At 43.1% G+C, this 15,901-nt stretch overlaps 1 protein-coding gene and 1 long non-coding RNA gene across 3 annotated transcripts in view; one reads left to right on the top strand and one right to left on the bottom strand.

Annotated features, from left to right (window-relative positions):
* Positions 1-582: 582 nt before the first annotated feature.
* Positions 583-15,038, bottom strand: LOC148687694 (uncharacterized). Of its 2 annotated transcripts, XR_015950534.1 has the most exons (4): positions 14,833-15,038; positions 11,189-12,389; positions 7,580-7,967; positions 583-1,789 (listed from the first exon to the last, which is right to left on the bottom strand). It is a non-coding gene; the product is annotated as an uncharacterized LOC148687694 (long non-coding RNA). The 2 variants fall into 2 exon arrangements; XR_015950533.1 differs by lacking the exons at positions 583-1,789; positions 7,580-7,967 and having other exon boundaries at positions 10,802-12,389.
* The window catches only part of LOC132591905 (protein CFDP2-like), a 33,502-nt gene continuing 28,945 nt past the window's right edge, over positions 11,345-15,901 (top strand). Inside the window, exon 1 of the mRNA XM_088672004.1 lies at positions 11,345-11,482. The gene's annotated coding sequence lies outside the window, so the exon portion shown is untranslated. The remainder of the gene's footprint in view (positions 11,483-15,901) is intronic.

The following is a 15,901-nucleotide window of genomic DNA, read 5'->3' as shown; positions in this document are numbered from 1 at the left end:
TATTGCAGGGGGTTGAGCTAGATGACCCTCGTGGTCCCTTCCAACTCTACACTTCTATGATTTTATGAATCACTTAATGTTACATCTGTTTCCCTACATGAGGTATGCACTTGAGATACTTGTGTTGGCCCTAACCAAATCATTATTTGGAAACTTACAGGGTTCCACATCCAGGGACTCAGCAGAAAGCCTTTTGCCTAAGTCTAATAATTTTTTGTCTCTGGTCAGCCTGCAACTAGTCACTTTTTGTATTTGGAAATTCCCTCCTTCCCTCAGCATATGCCTGGTCCCAGTTGCCCCTTTAATCTCTGATTCTCTTAGATAACACAGTCTTTGTCTCCAAGAGACCAATTTGTTCCGTTTCTCCTCTTCAAACTTTTGCCTGCTTGTTCAACCTGTCCAAGACACTCAGAAGTCCAGCCACACTGCTTGATTTCTGCCAGATGCTTCAGGACAGGTTGCTAGTTCCCCTCCTTGCTTTCCCTTCCCTGTGCCCACCCCACCTTCCTCATGAACAGCTTCCATGGCTACTACTGCGCCTGTTTCTGCAGAGATCATAAAAAAGAATGCCAGGCAACACCGTTTCTTTAAAGGGAAGGGAATGCAGATTGTTCATTTGATTCCATTTAACATTATTGACATTTGAAAGCATTAAAAGTGTATTCAGCCTACAAAGTGATGCAACCATTTTTCAGCTGTGCTTATTTCACCTTCATAATCTTCTAAGGGAGAAAAATAATAATCTGACCAGAGCATATGGGCAATGTTAGAATTCGTTCCAGCATCTCTTGTGAAGTAACATTTAAAGCTGGCCTTGTGTGCGTCCTGGGAGGTGCCTCCCAAGGTAATGTTCGTTAAGGAGAACGAAACACTTCAAAGTCTTGTAGCGCATGGTTTCTGCTAAAGCTTTTGCCTTCAGCATTTTCATCTCCCTCCACACAGGCTAGTTCCAAATGATTCATGCAATATGTTTCCTGGTTTGTCTTTGCAAGGCTGGCTAGAGTCCAGCTTGTTATCTTAGCATCCCATCTTCACTCAATAAGGAGGATAACCACTGTGCTAAATGTACCATTTGAAGGGGAAGATGGTCAGATGGGGGAAAGGATAGCTTTAAATGAGATAGAAAGCATCTCTCCCCCCCCCCTTTTTCCTGTGAAAGCAGGGAACATTGCATTTTGATAGGGCAACCATGTTGCTTGACAAACAGGCCTGTTAAGTGTGAGATTTGATTTAAAAACCATTTAAAAACCATCAATTCACTTCAGCCATGGATCAATTCAAACTACTTTCAGCTGTCATGAAACTGGGGCTTATTCCCGAAACCTGAGTCCATAGAAATCACTGTTTGCCAGTCACATTTGACTTTCAGCAGCTGTGCCATATGCTGGGTCACACGAATAGTGGCATCAGGAAAAATTAAAGCCAGCATGTTGTTGTTTAGTCATGTCTGACTCTTCATGACCCCATGGACCATAGCACGCCAGGCACTCCTGTCTTCCACTGCCTCCCGCAATTTGGTCAAACTCATGTTCGTAGCTTCGAGAACACTGTCCAACCATCTCTTCCTCTGTCGTCCCCTTCTCCTTGTGCCCTCAATCTTTCCCAGCATCAGGGTATTTTCCAATGATTCTTCTCTTCTCATGAGGTGGCCAAAGTATTGGAGCCTCAGCTTCAGGATCTGTCCTTCCAGGGAGCACTCAGGGCTGATTTCCTTCAGAGTGGATAGGTTTGATCTTCTTGCAGTCCATGGGACTCTTAAGAGTCTCCTCCAGCCCAGTTGCGGATATGCCTGGAAGCGAAAGGAAAGTCCAATGCTGTAAAGAAAAGCCAGCATAGGCTACCCCAAAGCTACAAATCTGGCAGGGGCTCAAAAGAATAATATGAATATGCCCACAGTCCAAGACTTCCCAGGACTTCCTAGAACTGATTTTGTAGTATGTGTAAAAAACAGTGTTCATTACAGCTAGATTGTAATTGTGGGAAGCAAAGATGGTTACAGCTACTCCAGTTCTTTTAAATATATGAAGCACAATAGCAAGGATTATTCTGTTCGAAATGTAAGAGTTACCTCTGTTAGTGTTAAAGTCAACTTTAAAGTCAAGGAGGGAATGGGTGGAGATGTTCCTTTGCAACACTAGGCAGAATGGCATGGTGTTCACTGTGGTAGCACATGCCCTCTTAGGTTGCATAGTTTTAAGGGAGTTTTCTTTTGTTTGTGTCATTGAATGTCTTCCTGCTATGTGGTAATAAATAATAATAATAATAATAATAATAATTTATTTATACCCCACCCATCTGGCTAGGTTTCCCCAGCCACTCTGGGTGGCTTACAGCATATCTAAAATCATCAAGCATTAAAAACCTCCCAATACCTGCCTTCAGTTGTCTTCTAAAAGTTTTGTAATTCTTTATCTCCTTGACATCTGAAAGGAGGGCGTTCCACAGGGAGGGTGCCACTACCGAGAAGGCCCTCTGCCTGGTTCCACTAAGAAACACTAAGGCCTGGTAAGCCTGAACCACTATCTTTCTGTTTATTTCTTGAAACACAAAACCTTTCTGTTTACCCAGTATTTCAGCTTACCCAGTAAAGTATTAACAGTCTTCTTTTCTCTCAGAACCCTGTCTGCATTATTCAAGTGACTTTGCTACAGGGATAGCGCAAGACATTTTGCCACTTGAGATGAACCACAAAATGCTCCGTCTACGAGAGTAAAGTAGTTGCCTCCTGCCAAACTTGACAATCAGACTTTGTCTAGGTCACTGACACTTGATTGAAGTGATCGCTAAAATGTATCCCATAAATAAAATGTGCTAGAGGGGCTATGGTTTTGAATACCAGTTGCTTCCATAAGGCATCTGTTTGGCGACTGCAAAAATAGAGGATACTGGCTTTTCTTACGCTCTTAGTGTTAGGAAAACGTTCTTTAAGAAACAGATAGAAGTTCCTGGAAGCTTTAAAGAGGTTTCCAGAATTTTTCTGTAGTGTGTAGGAGTGGCACTCTAGGCTTGATTGGTGTCAGCTGGAGGTGCAAATAAAGGGAGGAAGTTGCAGGCTGCAATTTCCGCACAAGGAAAGCACACACACACTGCCAGCACGCACGCTGACAACAAGTTTGGAAGTAAGACAATGTGTGCCGCTGATACTGTGAGTTTTGCTGTGTCAGGATTGTTAATTACTGGACTGAGATTATACCGTGCTGGAGAGATAAAGAAGGAATGTAAATAGCTTGTATATAATAGTAACAGAATAACAGTAACAGAAAGGCTTGTGCAACCAGTCAAGCAATAAAGAAGCTCTTGACTGTGAATTTGAGTATGACTCCTGTTCTTGTCCTCTGCCTCCAGGGAAAACTCTGCTACAAATACAGTGGTACCTTGGGTAACAGTCTTGTAGTTTTAGAAGCAAGCTGCAGTGCTGGTTCCCTCACCATTTCTTGACTTCTGAGAAACTCAAGGTTACATCTCATCAAAAATATCTTTAATATATATATTTTCCTGATAAGGTGTGGAAGGGAAAGATGTGTGGTGGTGGTGAAATTGTGCCAGAGACAACTAAAATATTTCTCTGGGGGATAATGGAGTCTAACTAATTTGCTGGAACAGGATCAACTACATTTAGTAGTACAAAACCGAAAGATCAACAGCTACTTCATATGGATCTTTTAATTGAAAAAGATCAGTTTCCACAAGCTAAAAGAAGAACATGAAATTTCATACTTAAAAACCTGCAGTGACAAACACTGAGCAGAATATGCCATTCTGTTAATATAATTAGGTTTGACATTTGCATGCATTAATTTAAGCTTACTTAAACTCAGTTACACAAAATTCCAAATTTCTCGTTTCTAGCTCTCATCAAATACAGTACTTATTACTTTTTTGTGAACACTTCCCTTTTAAAAGAAATCAAGAAAATAATTCCATTGCTATTACTGGTAATACAAATGCAGATTAGCGTTTGTTGAAATTGTGAGGCTACTGGATATCATTATCTGCTGGAAGTTGTCGCAAAGTTAAATGATCCACCGTGGTTAATTGGCATGTTGGGACTGTCTGCTCCCCCTTTCCTTCTCTGTGTGCCTAACAAGAATTTAAGAAGTTTTCCCCTTCTTACTAACCACAGATTAGTGTTGCGTCCGAAGCCTCACAAAATGTGGCCAGTCATAATGATGTGCAGAACTGGTGACTTCAAGCCAAGGTTTATAAAGTTGATTTGGTTCCATGATCAGTGGCCATCCTGGCTGGGACACATGGGATGTTCAGTCACAAGTGGAGGGCCTCGAGTTCGCTATCTGTGTACTACATTGAATGCACACATCCCTTTTATCTTCATGTGAAGTATCTTTTGTGCATATCAGAGCACACATGCAGACCCTGAGCTGAGGCAGGGGGCTGTGTTGTATTTATTAAGTAAATGGATGGATACCTTTAATTTGTGAGAAGGTGCTCAATTGGGAGAAAGGCACCAGTTGCCTTTTGATGTGCTTTGGGCTGCTTAGCGTTTTGCATAGTATGATTTCACATCTGTCTTTACCCATCTGTACAAAACTTTATTACACCTATGTCAATTACTTCATCTCAGTAATAAAAGGCTCGTGAGACTGTCAGCTTCTTACATTAGTCCCAGCACAACAGCAAGGTTTCTGTTCAAGAGAGTCAGCTAATATAATTCAAGAGCTTTTATGATTTTGTGTAAAGCTTTTGGCCTAGACCCAGTCAAAGCTAAGCACTTTTAGGTCCCATTGACTTCAATCTCACTGGTTTACAGTGGCTTGGATCCAAAATCTCTTCACTTGAGGGAGCAATTCCCCCCCAATTCTCCCTCCATCTGCAGCTCCCTGAACCACATTCTTCCAAGGGTCCCCTAAAAGGCTGCAGAGGAAATGGGGTAATTGGAAAACACCGTTCTTCTATTTCTCCTCAACATCTGAAGTACATTTAGTAGGAACTTGAGGAATGATCTTCTTGGTGACTGCTTCTTGCCAAGAGGTCTGGCTAGCACCATCTCTAATTAACTTTCACTGAACATTGATCCAAAAATTGCAGACATGAGATAAATGTTTCTGGGTAAGAAATCTGCCAGAGAGAGATAAATACATTCCAGCATCTTTTAAGTTAATTTTCAAGTGAGAAGAACTGAAATAGATACAATTTCCAGGTAAAGTTGTCCTCTCTGAAAACAAGTTTGACCTGTTAGTCACAATGGGGCTCTCCCTCTGCTCATCCCCCTGGTGTTTGCTCTCCTTCCATCACTCAACCCTGGCATTATATCATTATAATGTCACTTCCACTTTCAGCAGATGTCTGGGTCATTGAGGTGGCACAAATCATTTCAGGGGTCTTCATTTCAATCCCATTTCACCTCCGACAAGCCAGAAATCCCTTCAATTCAATTGCACACTTCATATATGAAGTTTGACAACCACCACACAACATTTTCAATTTTGTTTGCATCATATTGTTAGTCAAATGTTGAAGCAGCATTTGGTAGAAAGGTAGGATACACATCTACCGGTAACAGGCAATAGATAGCTAAATAAATAGGTTTGGCTTGAACCTCATCTTTCCTTCCAATGTGCTTGACTTTGGCTGGATCATTGGGCTGGATCATGTCCAATGTTTTAGCATTTACTGATTCAGTTCTCATACAAGGCTGAAAATACAGAACTTTAAAAATGACTCAGAGCTCTTACAATAGTACTATTAATATAAAGATCCTAGAACAAAAATAGAGCATAAACACTAGAACAAAATTTACATTCAATAGCTTCTCTGTCTAATCTTAAATTTGATTTTTGTGGCACCTAACTTCTTATGACTGACCCTATTTAACAACTGGAATTGCTTTTGAGGGGGGAGATATAAACTTTTTATAGGTACTTTAACACATAAATATGGAGAGGTAGTGTTGGGATTTGCCAGCGAATGCTTTCCCCTTTATGTATACCAGAGATGATATCTATGTGCAATGAAAATCTTTTGAATTTCCTTGGCACATTGCCTCTTTAATTTGGTGTGAGAGCTTTTCCCTAATGAGGAGCATTCATTTCTTGTTCAACTATTGTTCCACTGATGGAACATGTTTTAGCTAATTCAAGTTTGCTCTTGTGAGATCTATATTTAGTGAAAATCCATTCTGCACATATACAAAATTAAGGAACATTATTTTAAAAACAAATAAGAATCTAATGCCCAGTTATCCATTGAATTATTGAATCAATATAGAAAAGCTATGGGTAGGAATAAACTAATGAGGCCCATCAGTGGAAGCCCTGAGTTAGGACGCCCACTTGTGCAATGTGGCCTTCTTCCCCATCCTATTCCCCTCCAGGTACCCTTGAAATATGTGAGGGAAGAGAAATAGATTTTTCCACCTGACAAGCTGAATTCCACCCTACAAAATTATTCAGGGAGTGAAACTAAAACTGAAAATTCACTGAACAATATATTTGTCACTATTATGCAATAAGCAAACATAAACCTAATATAGATCAGGACAGATAAAACAAAGTACTTTTCCATATGAACTATGGAACTATGTAACTCACAGTCACGGCCACCAACTTGTATTAAACCAGGGGTTCCCAACAAAATTTTCTTGAGGACCCCTCATCGAGCCGCTATTGTGACAAGGACCCCCATTAATTCCTAATCCTAAAATTAAAAAGTGAGAGCCAAATTAAGAGTCTTTTTATATTTTATATTTATACGTTTTTTACAGTTACAACAGAGTACTCCATCAGTATACAGTTAGTTTTAATTTTCCGTTCTTAATGAGATGAGCCACTTTTTACCCAGCGGTCCATTTTTAACTACACGAACCGTAGCTTCCGTGAAAAACAACGCTTTGTTTACAAACACTACTGTTTTGCAAAGAGGCAGCGCGAGCCAGGGAGGAGGGAGGGGAATGGAGAAGACAGGGTACCTGCGCAGTAGCGCACAAATGAAGCCGACGCGCGCAAAGCATCTTGGGGAGGTGAGCGTTAGTAGAAAGTGTGCGCTGCCTCTTTGCAAAACAGTAGTGTTTGTAAAGCGCCACCTAACGGCATACAGCAGAACTACTGCCTCTATCTAATTCTAGTTTTGCGCTAGACTCTGCTCATGCAGGAAGCAGCCAAAACAAAAATCTGTTATCATACGAAATATATTTAATATATTTTTTATTCTAATAGCATCTTGCGGACCCCTCTGGCATAGCTCGCGGACCCCTGGGGGTCCGCGGACCACCTGTTGGGAACCACTGTATTAAACAAATCCATGGAAAATAAGGCTCTCAATGGTTACTAGCCTGAGGCAGTAATACTTCTGAAAACCAGTTGCTGGAAACCACAGGAGGGGAAGAGTGTTCTTGTGCTCAGGTTGTGCTTGTGGGTTTCCCTCAGGCATTTGATCAACCACTGTGAAAAGAGGATGCTGGACTAGATGGGTCATTGGCCTGATCCAGTACCCTCTTCTTATATTCTAATTTCTGTTATCTTCAATCTGCTCTCCTCTCCAGTAATTGAAGTGAGTGGTTCAATGATCAGGTGCTCAATTAGGATTTTTTAAGAATGGGAAGGAAAGGACTCTTCCGCTTTACCTCAGGAGTGGGAAACCTCTGGTCCTCCAAGTGTTCCTGAACTCTCATCATACCAGACTAATGGCCAGGCTGGCTGGAGTTGATGGACATTGGAGCCCAACAGTATCTAGAGCTCACACCATAGGTTTCCAACTCCAGGGCAGGTACGTCCTATTTCAACACCTGAGGCAAAGCAAGAAGGTTCTGCCCTCCCCTGCTACTGCACTGTTCTCACTGAAGCCTCTCTTATCTGTGTTGCACGGCAGCACCCACAAAGCAGCAGCAACAATGGTGGGTTCCAGCGGGATCTCATGGAGTGCACAAGATCTTGTGAGATTTCAGCGAGATCTCAAGGGTACTTGCTGGAACCGGCACTGCTTCTCCACCAGCAGTGAGAGTGGTGGGTCACCTGTGGGAGGAGAAGAAGAAGAAGAGGTTGGATTTGATATCCCACTTTATCACTACCCTAAGGATTCTCAAAGCGGCTAACATTCTCCTTTCCCTTCCTCCCCCACAACAAACACTCTGTGAGGGGAGTGGGACTGATAGACTTCAGAGAAGTGTAACTAGCCCAAAGTCACCCAGCAGCTGCATGTGGAGGAGTGGAGACGCGAACCCAGTTCACCAGATTATGAGTCTACCGCTCTTAACCACTACACCACACTGGCTATCGGGCTTCCATGCCTGAGGCCTGCCTCTTGGGCTTCCATGCCTGAAGCAGCTGCCCCAGTCCACCTCATCCCTGCTTTTACTCAAAAGAGAGGAAAACATCAAGGCTCATTTTTCAGAGAGCCATTGAAGAGGAGGGAGGAGAAAAATGGTTCTAAATCTGGGGAAATAGGTCTTCTGTATGCTCTTTGAATTAAGGGATCTGGGATAGGTATGGACAGGACCATGGATGTTCCAATGGCAGTAGTGGCAGTCCAACATTGGATCTCCTTCTGCACTATGGGAGACAGAAATCTGTTGTATCTTGCAGCCCCAGGAGGGCATTGAAGGCAGCGATGTAGCTAGTCGCTCGGGTGCCCGGTGCAGTGCGCGCGGCCTGCAGCTGAGGGCGGAGCGAGCCGCCCATGGGGATGGGGCAAGCTGCCCATGGGGCATGGCGAGCCAAGGCAGGGTGCGCTACGTAGAGCCTCTCTGCAGCCTCCCCCTCAGCTGTAGGGTAGCTGAGGTGGTGAGCAGACGCAAGCAACGCACTGCTCAGAAAAGCAGCGCGAAGCTTGCAGGCAGTCCGCCCGCCAACTCCCCCTCAGGAGAGACGCGTGGCTTAGGCACGCTGCAGACCCCACGGTGTGGGGCCCAGTGCCCCCCACCTCTCCTAGCTACCCGTGGTGTAGGAAGCGGGTTGCAGTGGGTGCTGGAGTTATTTTTTTATTTAAAAAAAGTGTTGTGAGCCCTTTTAAAAAATAATAATAATAAACCAAACCAAACACATATTTTTGCCATTTTGTCACCCCCCACAGTGATGACGCCTGGGGCAGACCGTACCCACTGCACCCCCTTCCTACGCCACTGATTGCAGGGGCCATAGGAGTGTAGCTTTAATTGTTGAATTCCAAACCAGAAATTCCGTTATTTAGGAGGTTCTATTTTGTTATTATTATAGATGTTTCAATAGCTTATACTTCATTGTTTCAATGAAGCATAAGCTATTGTTTACTAAACAGACAGCTGCTTAAGATGCAAAGGAGCAGGAAGGAGTGGAAAAGCCTACAAACGTAGAAGCGTTCAGATAGATAGATAGATAGATAGATAGATAGATAGATAGATAGATAGATAATGGATTAATTGAAGGAAAAGCACTTTTTAAAGCCATGGAAGGCAACAATTCACTTTTGTTACCTGGCTGTTTCATGAGAGTATTGATAGAGTGACTGCTGAAGGCTGAATTTTCACTTTTTAAGCGTTGTATGCAAGTGATTGCGTTATGCACATTTAAAACAATGCTGGTACTATAATTACCTTTCTGCCTAGCCTTGTAATACTCATTTATCTGTTGCAGCAAATAGTTCCCAGGTGTGTGTTTTACAACAAGATTTAGCACAAGCCCACCACAGTATATTCCTTTGGTACTAATTTACGGGTTTGTTTAAAAAAATCCAGATGTAAGCTAGATTTTTACAAGACCCCTGGCATCATACTTGAGCAACTACAAAGACATTACACATGTAAACAAATCTCATCTCAAATTCTTTGGCTCTTGTGTTCCATGTGTGGCAGACAGAGCTTTGTTTTTGTTGTTAATGACTTGGCAAATCTGTGTTTAATACACACACACAAAAATATATTTATTTTTCTGTCACCCAAATACATTCACTTGATACATGTTTGTGAAAGTGGTGAACTCTGTCCAGTTTGATCATGTGGTCTGTATATTTTGTTACATCCTAAATGGTGGCAACTGGAGAAGTTTAAAAGGAGGGGGGGGACCAAGAAAATAACTGCACGCTTCCCCCCCCCCCGCCGCCCCCATCACCATGCTGCTGGGTAGATGTTGGCTCTGATTCCTGTTAAGGGAAGGGAAATGAAACTTCAGATCTATCGGAAAGAAATAAAGCCATTCCCTTTGTGGAGCAGGAAACTGGTCTGTGCAACAACTTATAATTCTCTTCGTGAGAAAAATGAAAGGCAACCCTGTGCAAAGTGAAGCTGCTTTGTTCTGAGTCAACAAGCCCATGAATAACTGGGGATGATATGGAGGCAGCCAATACAGATATGGAGTTCAGGAGAAGCAAAATGGTCAGTTACAAAGCTCACAGAGCTGCAGAAGTATAGGCAGATCACTGGGTGCTAGGAACTTGCTCAGAAGGTTGTGTTATACCAGGGCTAGCCAATGTGGCACCCTCCTGATGCCATTGGACTACAACTCGTCTCATCATCCCCAGTCAGCATGGTCATTGGGCAGGATGATGGGACTTAACATTCAACAACATTGGATGGGCACCGTTGGCTAACCCTGCCTTTTACCCTTTGCAGCCCAAGCTCCAACTCCTCAGAGCAGGCTGAAGTAAAAATCTTCAACCTGACAGCTGTTGCTTTGGCACCTTTCCTTTACAGGTGTGCCATCTGTTGTTGGACTGACTCCAACCTCTAACAGCCCCAGCCATGTTCCGGGATGATGGGAGTTGTGGTCCCTTCATTATGTCCTCCTCCTCCATAGTATGTTTTCTGCACTGGTAGGCAGATCTTAGGAAAGTGACTTGCATGATGGACCTTGAATGCTCAGGACAGGAGGCTGGGTTTAGGAGGAGCTGATAGATAGATAGATATTTATTACAGCTTTAAGCCCATATAAACAAACAAAACAAAACAAAACCATAACAGAACCAGACAAAACCATTACAAAATCACAAGGCCATTTACAAAATACATCATAAAACGCATCACAGCGATTTGGGGAGACAAAGAATATACAAGAGAGTCAAATTTTCAATTAAGATTAATATGAATAAAAACTTTCAGAAATCAAACAGCATTCCAGAACGTCTCTTATGCGAGAGAACTGAGGTTAAAAACCTTGCAGCCTGCAAGGTTCTATGGGGATCCGTGTCTTGCAGCACGTATGCAAGGTGAGACTCAACTGGCTTATCAGCTAGAATTCTGGATTATCGGGTTCAATATACTAACCCGAGCCGCTCTATACATGGAGCAATTGAACATTATATTCTGGAGGGATTCAGCTGACTTGTTGTCACGACCACACAAAACAGAGACTTGGCCCTTGGTAAATCCGTGTCTCAGCACATCTGATGGAAAAACATTAAACCTCGCTTTAATAAAAGCAAATCCGTGTGACGCCACGGAAAGGGAGGTTAGATAAGATGGAACCTGGTGAATAGGGGGTAATGCCAATGTTCATCAGTGAACAGACCCCCCCCCCCCCGCTCATCAGAAGATTTTGTTGTAGCTTCACATAATCCAGTCTTTGTTTAATAAGTCTTTTTGCTACAGCAAGATCTAACTTTAGGAATAGGAGGAGCTGTATCTCAGGCCCCAGTTCAAGAGTTTCTGGTTCCAGGCAGCCAATTCCACTTGCTTCTCTGCTGGGGGTGCAGGCAAGGCAGACTTGACCAGTTCCTTCCACTGCAATCCTGACTCCTGGCTGCTGCACAAAACTGGCAAATGCCCTATTTAGTAGTTCATAATGTAGTCAATGTTTATGATGTTTTACCATCCTGGGGAAAACAAAAAAATGCCACCATGTGCACAGCCACCTACTCAGCCACATGCCGACTCATATATGCACACAGGCTGCATGAGGTGGTCCAGGAAGTAAAAGGAGATGGACGGTGGTGGATCTGCTGCCAGCAAGTGGATCCACCACCTGAGGCAGTTGACGAACTCCACCTAATGGATGGGCTGGCCCTGGGCAGTATCGGATCAGCAGATTCCATCCCTCCATCCACACACATGCATCACCGAATGCATTTCAAGCAGTCGAATAGGGATTTAATATTTAAAAGATCCTGGCTTAGGGAAATTGGTTTAATTGCCTTTGTATCTCTTAGGGGACAGCTTCAAGGACTGATAAATAAATTTCAAGCATGCTTTGAGAATGTATCAAGGGAAAGTGTTTAGATTGCTCTTTTCATGAAAACTGCTCGATAAAAAGCGGTGTTGGCAATAACCTCAAACAGGGAACCAATCTGTGCAGCCATCTTTTTTGGGTGGGCTTCTGTGGTAGTTTACAGCTGGTTTTGATCCCCCTTTTAGTTGTGGTGACTTGCTTGCTTCTTTTGAGTTTCTTTCAGATTTATGAAGCTTCCATCTCACCCATCAGCGATTTGTACTGAACTTTTCAAAACTCCCATTGTTCCGCTGACACAGCCTATGACGAATGCCAAAACTGTTCATTAGCCATGCTTGTCAGCAAAAAAAAAATCTGTGTACCGTTTACCACATTCAATCTAAGGGAGTTTTCTGGGGTTAAATGTAGAGTTGTCAACTTACCAGAAAATACTATATTGGACCATTCTAATGCCTTCTGTAGCAGACTGATGTAAAAACATTCACCTGCTGGTTTATACATAACATATGGAGATAGGCATTACCATCAGCATAAGCCTGCATGTCAGGCTATGGTTGAAAAGTTCATACAGAAAAGTTGGCAACCTTCATCTGAGTGAGTTTTGAGAAGGGATTTGAGGGAAGCGAGATGGAAATAGAGGTAGCAACACTAAGGGGTGGTGGGACCTCAGGTATAAGGGGGAGCAAGGAAGTCATGGAGTACTTTTTACCACTGTGCTAACCTGCCCTACATCCCAGGGATCTGGGAGGAACATTAAGACAAAAGGTTACAGTTTCTAGATCTGAATGAGCACTTTATATGTTGGGAATTAGTTCCTGGTGTCAGGGGCGTATCAACAGGTTAGGAAAACTGCCCCCCTCCCAGGTGCAGGACTGGGGTGAGGTGCAAAAACCACCCCAGAAATCTGTCTCCAGTCTTCTCTTTCTTTTTGTCCCTCCTTGAGACCTTGCGGGAGATGGGCATAAAAGGGGACCAAAAAAAAAAAGGTGTGGAAACCTCTATCTCATGGAGATTGCTAAGATAATAATAAATAATAATAATAATAATAATAATAATAATAATAATATTTTTATTTATACCCCGCCCTCCCCAGTCAAAACCAGGCTCAGGGCGGCTAACACCAATAAAATTACAATAAGACATAAAAGAAAAGAAAACAATTAATTAAAATACAGATTAAAATACAATTTTAACATTTAAAATGCAGCCTCATTTTAAGTAGTCCATAAATCAAAACCATGAGGGAGGAAAACACAGGGGTCAGACTGAATCCAACCCAAAGGCCAGGCGGAACAGCTCTGTCTTGCAGGCCCTGTGGAAAGATGACAAATCCCATAGGGCCCTGGTCTCCTGTGAAAGAGCGTTCCGCCAAGTTGGGCCCAATACTGAAAAGGCCCTGGCCCTAGTTGAGGCCAATCTAGCCACCTTATGGCTCGGGATCTCCAGAATATTGTTGTTTGTGGACCTTAAGGTCCTCCACGGGGCATACCAGGAGAGGATGCTCTCCTCACCCCCCCCCTTGCCCTCAAGGGTGTCCAACTGCCTATGGCGCAGCGGATCCATTGTTTGGAAAGGGGGAGCAGGGCAAGGGGCTGGTGGGGTGGGAAGCAGGCACAGCTACTCTCCCTGCACCTCTGTGTCTGAGTGGCTGTGAGTGGGCATTGATCCCAGAGAGAGTTTAAGTTATTGCTGTGGAGGTGGCCATTCACAGTTACTGCTGCTGCTCTCTCCTAAAGAAAGGTCCCAGTCTCGTTTGCAAGGGGTGGCAGAGAAAGGGAAAGAACAGTCAGAAAACCTGGAGAGGGGAAGGTTGGAGGCTGCGCTCCAAGCAAAGTTGAAAACATGCAAGTTTTGTTGCTGTTGGCTCCTTGTTTTGCTGTTAAATCGGAGGAAGGGATACTGGTCCTTGCCAAGGGAGCAAGGGACCCTCAGTATGCCTCTACCTGGGGTACAGCAACAGAAATCAAATCAGCTGCTGCAGGTCGCAGTAAACCTTCAATATTCTAAAGGATGAAGCTAGCAGTGGACAGTCACATTTGCTGCAATATATTAAAAAGAAACAATAAATCACATGAAGTCCGCCACAGAAGGTAATATATGGCCATTGTTGCTATGGAAATCCAGCAGCCAGTAGGAAACAGAGATTGTAAGCCACTCTTAACAATCAACACTAATAATACTCCAAGAAGACCTCAAGCCGATTCCATCCCCCCTAATATCACCCTGCCACATAGTAATTGTATTTGCTTAAAGTTCTGAGCATATTAGAAAAATGAATTAAGTACAAGTAAAAAGTTTGGCCTTTTCGTCGCTGTATAGAAAGCAGAGGTGACATGCAATAATCTGTTTTAAAGAGAAGAAAGAAAAGGAAGGTTTCGGTAGCTAAAACTGACAAGTATTGCCATCATCAAAACTTTGTCTTGGCCCTTGCTTTGTGTAACCAGCTATGAAATCCCAAATTTTATACAGACCAGCTGAGGAGAGGAGTGCTGTCTGCCTGTGTATGCTGAGGTTTGTATCTAAAGTAATACTAAGTATTGTTCCATTAGTATACGGAAACAACCTTGTCCAATGGAACTTTCCCCTTCTCCTCCCCCTAAATCTGTTTGGGGTCCCCCCGGCAACCCTCTGGAGCAAATTTAGGATGGAGAACATGAGGTTGGAGAACAGAGAACATCCTCGTGTAAAGCAGCCCAGGTGCTGTGATCACAAAAGGGCCCATCTGCATGGCAGCTTTCCTTACTTTTGCACAGGTAAACAAGTTGCAAAGTTGGATTCTTCCATTAAGCAAGGTATCCCGTTCTTCATAAATTCCCCATATTATATCATGAAGTTCTGTAGGCTGGGAGGAGTGTAAGGCACACATTCCCCTCTATGGTGCAGAAATAGAACTCAATTCAAAACTGCAGAGTAGCTTATCCGTGACACTCCGCTCTTTCTGTTGTAGCACACAATATAATTGTGTTTGCTTCCTTGACAGTGTTGCCGTAGAAACATAATCAACCAAGGGACAACAAGGAAGGACAACAGGGAGTGGAGAAAGTGCATAAGATAGTAGACAGTAATAATACTGATTCAGATTTGTCCACACTTACCTTATTTAAAATAAAAATTATGTATTTTCTTGCTTGTGAACAAGGCATACGGACCTCCCACCCACCTGTATGTCTATCTGTTGTGTCCATGGCCAAGTGACTTGGGAAATCAGCCGTTCTGGTCCAAGACATTTTGCTGCCTGAAGCTTAGTGGCACGGCCTGGTAAGCGGACAGATTCTGGAAATTCTGATTTCTTGTAAGGAGGTGAAAGAGAATGCTTGCTTGTTAGTAAGCAACTGCCAATTCCACCCACCATAGCCATTGCAATGCGTGAATCTTGCCCATAGCCATTGCAAGGTGGGTGTGAACCACCAACCTTCTGGTTAATGGACACATTGCACCAAGGGATGGAGTGCAGTATAGAATTTTTTAAATAATAATAATAATAATAATAATAATAATAATAATAATAATAATAATATCCATCTAGCTATTCCTCTTCTGGAAGTGCTGATTCCCAAAATAAGAAGTAATCAATACACGGGTATTGTTATAAAATTGTGGGGTCGGTTTGGATGATGCCTGTGGTTCCCAACCAAGCCTATGGTTTTCTATTTGTCGGAGGGGAGTTGGTAGTAGAAAGAACTGCTAACTGGTCAGGGTAGTCTCTTTGTTAAGGTAATAGGCCTGGACAAGTCTGTTAGGCATCCATTTACATGTCCAAAGAGTTGGCCAAGAACAGGTGGGTTGCCATAGAGACAGCAGGCTGGTGATAC

The sequence above is a fragment of the Zootoca vivipara genome, chromosome 1, assembly GCF_965207765.1.
Source record: "Zootoca vivipara chromosome 1, rZooViv2.hap1.1, whole genome shotgun sequence".
NCBI lineage: Eukaryota > Metazoa > Chordata > Lepidosauria > Squamata > Lacertidae > Zootoca > Zootoca vivipara.
Note: the sequence above shows the minus strand (reverse complement) of the source record. Positions and strands in the feature narration are given on the sequence as shown.